The sequence below is a fragment of the Triticum dicoccoides genome, chromosome 1B, assembly GCF_002162155.2.
Source record: "Triticum dicoccoides isolate Atlit2015 ecotype Zavitan chromosome 1B, WEW_v2.0, whole genome shotgun sequence".
NCBI lineage: Eukaryota > Viridiplantae > Streptophyta > Magnoliopsida > Poales > Poaceae > Triticum > Triticum dicoccoides.
Genome location: NC_041381.1, coordinates 250,352,460 through 250,361,371, shown reverse-complemented (window position 1 = coordinate 250,361,371; position 8,912 = coordinate 250,352,460).

Below are 8,912 nucleotides of genomic sequence, written 5' to 3'. Positions count from 1 at the left end.
TGGACAGAGAACCAGCTACACCCCTTCTAACCTCAACCCCGGCAGATAGTAACCCAGTTCCAGTTGACATAGCACCGTCTCCACCACAGAGCACCCAAACACGAGCAGTTAGTAAGGGAACTGCAGTGCCCAAAGCATGAGGACCACCACTCTGAATCCCAACTCAATGCTTAAAGGCGAAGAAGATCTGTTCTTAGGTCAGGTTCTGTAGCTATGGTTCATACTCCTTTTCTCTTGCATTACTGTATTTACTCATACCAACTATTTTCAAATTTGAAGGATGGAATTGAAACTCCAATGGTGCAACAGGTATGTTTTAAACATGTTTCTTTAACCGGTTTGCTGTTGTAACCTGCTCTATGTTGATTTCAGTTTCAATTGAATAAACAGTTATGTTCTCATGTCATGCACATTACAAGTGTTGTTATTGCTCTATAGTTTCCCACACTTATATTCTGTTTATTCTGCTTTGTCTTGAACAAATATTATTTGAACTGTGTCTCTATCTTGATTTGGCAACAAAAACTAGAATGATATAGACCATAAAGTGACCATGGTACATAGATATATGTTTGTTTCATGTTGTTACCCTGTCCACTTTACTACTGAACTCATTTACCAAAATGAGTTTCATATACAACATGGTAAACCTGTGATGTGTCTGCTTGTTTCTCTTTTAGAATGCGGACAAAATAATGGAGAATGGTACCGCGTTATGCAATGGTAAAGGAAGTAATGCGGATAAGGTTCAAGATAGTGAGACATCCTTGTTGGTCTACAAGAAAGCTGATAAAAACTATCTTGACAACAGTGAGAGAACCCAAAAGTCTTGTCTTGATGTAGTGTTCGAGTTACTGGCCACTATTGCTGGCACAAGCTCTTCAAACTCGCTGCCAGAATCAGTTCGTCTTCTTGAGTCTCAACTTCAAGTTGAAAGACATCGATCAGATGTGCTGCAATAGGAAGCTGAAGGACTGAGGAAGTCCCTGCAGAATTTAGATGCATATTTCCTGGTGCAATAGCAAGCGTTGGAGGATTTAAGCGCTAAACAAGAGAAAGTTAATAAGCTTGCTAAGCAAATTTCCAGCATTATGGGTACCCAGGATATTGTTTCTTGAGATCTTCTGAAGTGGTTTCAGTTCTGGATTTGTTTTGCTGTGGCGTTTATTTGCACTGGTCTCCAACTTTGACAACCAGTGTATATGATATGCTGCTTTGTTCCCTATATTTGCACTGGTGGTGAACTTTGATGCCCAGTGGATGTAATATGTGTAATAGTCGTGATAGCCTAGCGTTAGTTGCTTGCTTATTTATTTCCTTGTTGTCTTGTTTATTTTTTGCTTGTAGTCATTGCAGTTCTTTTTCCGCAGTTTGCTAGTGGCTGCAATAACCTATTTTTTAAAACTAGGCCACAATAACCATGGGCTAATATTTACTGTAGTGACTGATGAGGATATAGACCTGGGGTAGGGTCATAGGCCTGACCTATACGTCCTACCCAAGGTCACTACCCTAGAAGATTAGAAGTCCAAGAAGCAACGAAGAACCCCCAGTCAAAGGTGTCGAGTGCAATCCACTCGACCAATCATATCACTCGGACACCCCTCCTACTTGTTGTCACTCGACCATACAAGGAATCACTCGACCTACCGAAGATCAGAAGTCACTCAATGGTCAAGCGTTCACTCCGTCTTTAAGGTCATTAATAGCACTTAGAACTGGCGTTATCAGTAACGCCCCTACTTTATGTACATTAAGCCCCTTGTAATGGAGGACGGCTGGGGTCTTGGCGCACTCTATATAAGCCACCCCCTCCTCTGGGACAAGGGTTCGCACCCCCTGTAACATCACACACATATAATCCAGTCAACCGCCTCCGGGCACCGAGACGTAGGGCTATTACTTCCTCCACGAAGGGCCTGAACTCGTAAATCATGTGTGTACACCTTCACCATAGCTGGGATATTGCCTCTCCATACCTACCCCCCTTTCTACTGCCAGCCTTAGAACCACGACAGTTGGCGCCCACCTTGGGGCAGGTGTCTTAGCGACTTGTTGGTGAAGTTGCAATTTTTCCGATCATCATCATCATGGTTTCCGGCGGTGGATTGGCTGAGGGCCACGAGATCCGTCTCGGCGCGCTCGTTTTCATCGCCGACGACTCCGCTTGGCGTCAGGAAGCTCCCCTTGACGTTGAGGCGCTCCCCGTCCGAGGGGCGATGCACTTTCGTGCATGTGTTCACGGCGTCCTTCTCCGGCAGCCATTGACTCGGTATCGGTTGGCTCCGATGGTGTCTTCCCTCCCCACTGTTCGTCGCTGCAAGCGATCTGGTCGGTCGCGGCTTCAGTGGTGGGTGAAACACATGGTGGCTCGACGTTCGGCCACCCATCAAGTCGCGGCGATCGAGCCCGACAAAAATCTCCACGGTCTGTTCGATCTTTTGACTGGCTCCACCGAGACCGCATCCGAGTGCGATAGCAGCGACCCTGCGGCTGAAGTCTTGATGGTCGATGGACCACGTGGTCCGCCTGGTTTCCACCGTGAAGACGGCAAGGATGGTGGCAGCGATCCGTCGCGCGTCCGCGAGGAGTACCATCCCGAACCCCTTTCTTCGCAGTAGAGGGAAGAACTTCGTCGCCGCAACATGGATGCACTCCACACGCCCATTGTTGGAGAAACCCCCGAGGCTAGGGCCTTGGAAGAGGTGCGCTTGGCTAATTTGGCTGAGCACACTCAACTAGAGAACCTTCAGCGCGCTCTCAACGGGTGTTCTCGGGAGTAGATCCCTGAGTCCAGTCGACGACAGCTTTTCCCGCCTCCACCTAAGGTATACCGCACTCCAATCCAGAATCTCACAGCTGTGGCCCGAATAGCAGAGTCAATTCAACCTTCCCAGTCAGAGGCTGGCAAAGGTTTGATGCAGATCCAGGCCTTACTTCGGGCAGCGGGAGAACAGAACACAGCAGTGTCTCAGTCGCAGAATAGGATTCACAGCAGATCCGTAGTAGCGGATACAGTTCAGTCGGCCCATAGCCCAAGATTGCCCCTGTAGCGTGAAGGCCGTGGGCAGTATGATCACCAACTCGACCGTGGTAATCATTGTCGAGTGCCCACACCTCCTCCGTGGAGTGCATCATATGTGCCTCAGCAGTACGATGATAGAAGCCATCACAGTGGCGAGCGCAAAGCACCAGTCGACCCAAGAGAGCCAGGCTTCGATGCAAGATCTATGCTCGTTCAAGGTCTAGTCGACCAGAACAGAGCGCATAGAGAAGACCCTGGCAGAGATCGTCCGACTGGCAACAGAGTGCATGTTTCGGGTCTAGAGTCTTTCAGCAAAGCCATCAGGGCTGCAGTGATTCCTCCCAACTTCAGGTTAGCGACTGGAGTGAGTAAGTTCACTGGAGAGTCCAAGCCTGAAACTTGGCTTGAGGATTACCGGGTGGCTGTGTAGATTGGTGGCGGGAACGATGAAGTTGCAATGAAACATCTTCCTCTGATGTTGGAAGGGTCGGCCCGAGCGTGGTTGACTCAGTTAGCCCCAGGCAGTATATACAGTTGGGAAGAGCTTGCTCGAGTGTTTGTCAGAACTTTTGAGGGCACTTGCAAGCGGCCAGCAGGGTTGACAGAGTTGCAGCATTGTGTGCAGAAGCCGAGTGAGACTTTAAGGGATTTCATTCAGAGGTGGACCACTTTGCACCACACCGTTGAAAATGTATCAGAGCATCAAGCAGTGTGTGCCTTCAAGGAAGGCATCAAATACTGAGAGTTGGTCTTGAAGTTTGGTCGAACTGGAGATATGACTCTGACTCAGATGATGGAAATAGACACCCGGTACGCTAACGAAGAAGAAGAGGATTGACTCTGCAGCGGGAAGGGTAAACCAGTCGGCCAAGAGGCCGGTGGGGGTAATTCCACTCGGAAACAGAAACGTAAGGCCGAGCCTGCAGCACCCGGTGAGATTGCAGCAGTGACTCAAGGAAAGTTTAAGGGAAAACCTAAAGGGACCGGGCCCCCTAAGAAGGTAAAGGATCAAGCAGGAAATTATGTGTTGGATTTACCGTGTCACATCCACACAAAGAAGGACGAAGAGGGTAATCTGATTTACCCTCAGCATACCACTCGACAATGTCGACTCCTGATCCAGCAGTTCCGAGAGAAACAACCTAGTGAGAAGGAGAAAGAGTCAGACAAAGACGAGGACGAAGAAGAAGACGATGGTTATCCCAAAGTCAATTCCACCCTCATGATTTTTGCTGATGTTGAGAGCAAGAGTTGGTTGAAAATTATCAACAGAGAAGTGAATATGGTCGCTCCGGGGACGACGACCACATACCTCAAATGGTCTCAGACAGCCATCACATTCGACTAGTCTGATCACCCTGCTCATATAGCCACCCCTCGGAGGCAAGCGTTGGTGGTCGACCCAGTGTTCGAAGGCACTAGACTGACCAAAGTGCTAATGGATGGTGGTAGCGGCCTGAATATCCTCTATGCTGAAACCTTGAAGAGGATGGGCATTCCGATGTCCAAACTTAGCGAGAGCAATATGAGTTTCCATGGTGTTATCCCTGGAAAGAAAGCCGAATCACTCGGCCAGATCGCCCTTGACGTGGTTTTTGGTGATTCCAAGAATTACCGTAAGGAAAAGTTGACATTTGAAGTTGTGGATTTCCAAAGTGCTTATCATGCCATCCTGGATAGCCCTGCCTACGCACGTTTTATGGCTCGACCATGTTACGTGTACCTCAAGTTGAAGATGCCTGGCCCCAAAGGTGTGATCACAGTTACTGGCAATCGGCAGAAGGCGGAGGAGTGCTTCCAGAAGGGTTCCGAAATTTCCGATGCACAAATGGCAGCAGTTGAATTTCAAGAATATCAAAAGAATGCAGATCTGAGTGATTTGCTCCGAGCTAAGAAGCCTGCCACAGATTCTGCACTTCAGTCGTCTGGTGAAACAAAGTCGATTCATATTCACCTGACCGATCCCAATGTCGCACCGATTCATATCTCAACGACACTGACAGCAAATAGGAAGAAGCGCTCATCCAGTTCCTCCGTGAGAACTGGGACATCTTTGCATGGAAACCTTCTGACATGCCGGGTGTACCCAGAGAACTGGCTGGGCACCATTTGCGTGTCGACCCCAAGGTAAAACCCGTCAAAGAGCATCTTCGGCGGTCCGCCGTGCAGAAGAGACATGCAATTGGTGACGAAGTGGCTCGACTCCTAGCAGCAGAGTTCATCCGTGAGATCTACCACTCCGAGTGGCTTGCCAATGTATTCATGGTCCCTAAGAAGGACGATTCACTTCGTATGTGCATCGATTTCAAGCACATCAATTGGGCCTGCCCGAAAGATCATTTCCCTCTCCCCCGCATCGATCATATTGTCGACTCGACTGCGGGGTGTGAGCGCTTGTCTTTTTTAGATGCATATTCTGGGTATCATCAGATCTGACTGTATGGTCCCAATGAAATAAAAACAGCCTTCATCACCCCATTTGGGTGCTTTTGCTATGTTACCATGCCATTTGATCTTAAAAATGCCGGAGCCACATTCATGAGGATGATTCATAAGTGCCTGCTCACTCAAATCAGTCGGAATGTGGAAGCATACATGGATGACATTGTGGTCAAGTCACGTAAACGTTCCGACCTACTGACTGACCTCGCAGAAACCTTTGCCAACCTAAGAAGGTATGACATCAAGCTTAATCTGTCAAAGTGCACATTCGAGTTCCAGTTGGAAAGTTACTCGGTTTCCTCGTTTCCGAACGAGGGATCAACGCAAATCCAGAAAAATTTGATACCATACTCCGAATGAAACGCCCTGTGCGTGTCCATGACGTTCAGAAGCTTACTGGTTGTTTGGCCGCCTTGAGTCAATTCATTTCTCTTCTCGGTGAAAAGGCCTTACCTCTTTACCGATTGATGAAGAAATCTGATAAGTTCAAGTGGACTGATGAAGCTGACGCAGCATTTGCAGAGCTCGAAGCCCTGCTTTCCACCCAGCTTGATGCACCAATCAGCAAAGAGCCTTTACTGCTTTATATTGCAGCCACTGGACAAGTTGTCAGTACAGTACTCACGGTTGAGCGGGAAGAAGAAGGAAAGGCTTGCAAAGCTCAGCACCCAGTGTATTATCTCTCTGAAGTTTTGACTCCATCCAAGCAACGATATCCACATTATCAGAAGCTTGTCTATGGAATCTACATGACCATGAAGAAGGTTGCACACTATTTCTCTGATCACTCCATTACAGTCGTCAGCGATGCACCTTTAACTGAAATTCTGAACGACAGAGATGCAACTGGTCGAGTAGCAAAATGGGTGATTGAACTCCTTCCATTGGATATCAAGTTTGAGGCAAAGAAAGCTATCAAGTCCCAGGCAATCGCAGATTTCCTTGCCGAGTGGATTGAGCAGAAACTGCCGACTCAAGTTCACTCGGAGCATTGGACCATGTTCTTCGATGGCTCCAAGATGCTGAATGGCTCCGGTGTTGGGGTAGTGTTGGTATCCCCCCATGGAGACAAGCTTAGCTATGTTCTCCAAATTCATTTTGACTCTTCCAACAATGAAGCTGAATATGAAGCACTTCTGTACGAGTTGTGTATGGCCATTTCACTCGGCGTCCGTCGCCTTATGGTCTACGATGACTCGGATTTGGTGGTTACTCAAGTGATGAAAGAATGGGATGTCAGGAGCCCAGCCATGACTGGTTATTGCAATGAAGTAAGAAAGCTAGAAAAGAAGTTTGAAGGGTTGGAGCTTCACCATATACCCCGACTGAAAAATCAAGCCGCAGATGAATTAGCAAAGATTGGATCTAAGAGAGAGGCCATTCCCAGCAATGTGTTTTTGGAACATATTCATTCACCTTCAGTTCAAGAAGATCCTTTCACTAAAGAGTCCCCATAGCCTAAGAGTGCCACAGATCCGACTGAAGTCGAAATACCAGCCGTGGTCGACTTAGTCATGGAGGTTTTGGTCGTCACTCCCGACTGGACAGTGCCATACATCGCATACATTCTTAGGAAGGAGCTTCCAAAGGATGAATAAGAGGCTCGACAGATCGTCCGACGATCTAAAGCCTTTACTGTGATAAAAGGTCAGTTGTTCAGAGAAAGTGTAACGGGAGTCTGTCAGAAATGCATCACGCCAGAAGAAGGCCGAATGATCCTCAATGATATTCACTCGGGGACTTGTGGTCACCATGCGTCCTCTTGGACCATCGTGGCCAAAGTATACCGAGCCGGATTTTACTGGCCACATGCCAACGAGATGGTGAAAGAAATAGTAGACAAATGTGAAGGCTGTCAGTTTTACTCCAACATGTCCCATAAGCCTGTGTCAGCTCTGAAGATTATTCCACTCGTCTGGCCTTTCGCTGTCTGGGGATTGGATATGGTTGGACCTCTGAGGACTGGCAGGAGTGGATTTACCCATGTGCTGGTAGCAGTCGACAAGTTCACCAAATGGATCGAAGCCAAGCCCATTTAAAACCTTGAAGCAAGTATAGCTGTAAGTTTCATCAGAGAATTGATATTTAGATATGGTGTTCCACACAACATCATCACGGATAGCAGGTCGAACTTTGACTCTGACGAGTTCAGAGCCTTTTGTGCTTCCCAAGGCACGAGGGTCGGTTATGCTTCAGTTGCCCATCCTCGATCGAATGGGCAGGCTGAAAGAGCAAATGGATTGATTCTCAAAGGACTGAACCCCCAATTGATGCATGACCTCAAGCATGCAGCAGGTTCCCGGGTCGATGAACTTCCATCAGTACTTTGGGGATTGAGGACAACTCCTAATCGGTTGACTGGACGAACTCCATTCTTCTTAGTCTACGGAGCTGAAGCTGTACTCCCGAGTGATCTGCTCCACAATACGCCCCGAGTTGAGCTCTTCTCAGAAGAAGAAGAAGCAGAACATGCTCGACAAGATGCAGTCAATCTCCTGGAAGAAGAAAGAGGGATGGCCTTGATCCGGTCGACCATTTATCAACAAGACCTATGTCGATTCCATGCCAGAAACGTAAGGGGTCGGGCATTTTAGGAGGGAGACTTGGTTCTTCGAGTGGACCAGCAGAAACCGCACAAGCTCGCCCCTGCTTGGGAAGGCCCTTTCATCATCACCAGAGTGCTCCACAACGGAGCATATTGTCTTTTCAACATCGAGCACAATAAAGATGAGCCACGCGCTTGGAATGCGGAACTACTCCGCCCCTTTTACTCTTAAGTATTCAGGCTGTTGAGATGTAACAAGAAATACCTTTTAGTTTGATTATCAAAGACATGATTTTTACAGTCTTCCGAATGATTGTTGTTCATTTTTTACTTGTTCTAAAATCCCCCAGTGGGTGCCTTAGCTGTGAATCCGTTTCGCCTAAGTTGAAAAGAAAAATCCCATCGAGTGGTGAGCCAGCCTCTCACTCGGGGGCTTAGCTGCGAATCCGTTTCGCCTAAGTTTGAAAAATCCTACCGAGTGGTGAGCCAGCCTCTCACTCGGAGGCTTAGCTGTAGTTCAGTACTCGCCTAAGTGTTAAAAAATCATGCCGAGTGGTGAGCCTGCCTCTCACTCGGAGGCTTAGCTGCAGTCCAGTACTCGCCTAAGTTTGAAAGATCCTACCAAACGGTATGGGTCGGCCACGACCCCTCCCCCCGGGGCTGCACCGTCAAGAAGAAGGACGAGATTGTGCGCTCTGCTTAGCTATAGTCCAGTACTCGCCTAAGTATAAAAAATCCTACCGAGTGGCGAGCAATCCTCTCACTCGGGGGCTTAGCTGCAGTCCAGTACTCGCCTAAGTATAAAAAATCCTACCGAGTGGCAAGCAATCCTCTCACTCGAGGGCTTAGCTGCAGTCCAGTACTTGCCTAAGTATAAAAAATCCAACCGAGTGGCGAGCA